Source organism: Cebus imitator, unplaced genomic scaffold, assembly GCF_001604975.1.
Source record: "Cebus imitator isolate Cc_AM_T3 unplaced genomic scaffold, Cebus_imitator-1.0 Scaffold309, whole genome shotgun sequence".
NCBI lineage: Eukaryota > Metazoa > Chordata > Mammalia > Primates > Cebidae > Cebus > Cebus imitator.
In genome coordinates this window covers 726,712-727,488 of record NW_016107624.1, presented here as the reverse complement: position 1 = coordinate 727,488, position 777 = coordinate 726,712, and positions in this window count along the sequence as shown.

The window sequence follows — 777 nt, the reverse complement described above, 5'->3', positions numbered from 1 at the left end:
TCTCTACTAAAAACCAGAATTAGCTGGGCGTGGTGGCGCGCCCCTGTAGTTCCAGCTACTCAGGAGGGAAAATTGCTTGAACCCGGGAGGCGGAGGTTGCAGTGAGCCTAGCCAAGATTGCGCCATTGCACTCCAGCCTGGGTAACAAGAGCGAAACTCCGACTAAAAAAAAAAAAAAAAGAAAAGCAGCCAGGGTTTTATGCGGAGAGCCCTCATCTAGTTGGCGGGAGCTGCAGATCCTGCTCCAGTTGAAAGACATTGTCAATACTTAATTACTTTGGGAGAGTCCCTTCCTCTCGCTGAGCCTCAGTTTTGTGACCACAGGTGCCTTTGAGTCCTAACGGTAATGAAAGATCATTAGGTGAGAGACTAGAGTGGGAGTGTTGTTGACCACTGGCTCATGGGAATGAGTTATTTGCTTCAAACTAAGTCTGCAAATTACTGTTTGCCTTGAGATTACGCATGTAGGATTTTTCTGAAGCAAGTCAGCCCTCAATTATCTGGGTTTCATCTTGAGGCCAAATCCCAAAGTTTTGGGGTCAGTATTCCAGAAAAGCAAACACTAACTTAGGAGCTTTGAAGATGCCTAAGGGGCTGTATTAATTCCCATCTCCCGCGTAAATTAACGGACTAGGGCCGGCTTTTGCCCTCAACAAAGATGGCACCTACCCCGCCTCGCTCTGAGTGCCCTCACAAAGAATGGCAGCCGGCCCTTTTTTCTCTTAGTTTTGCTGGCACAAGCACGGATGCTTTGCCCTTAGTTAAGATGGCGCCTAC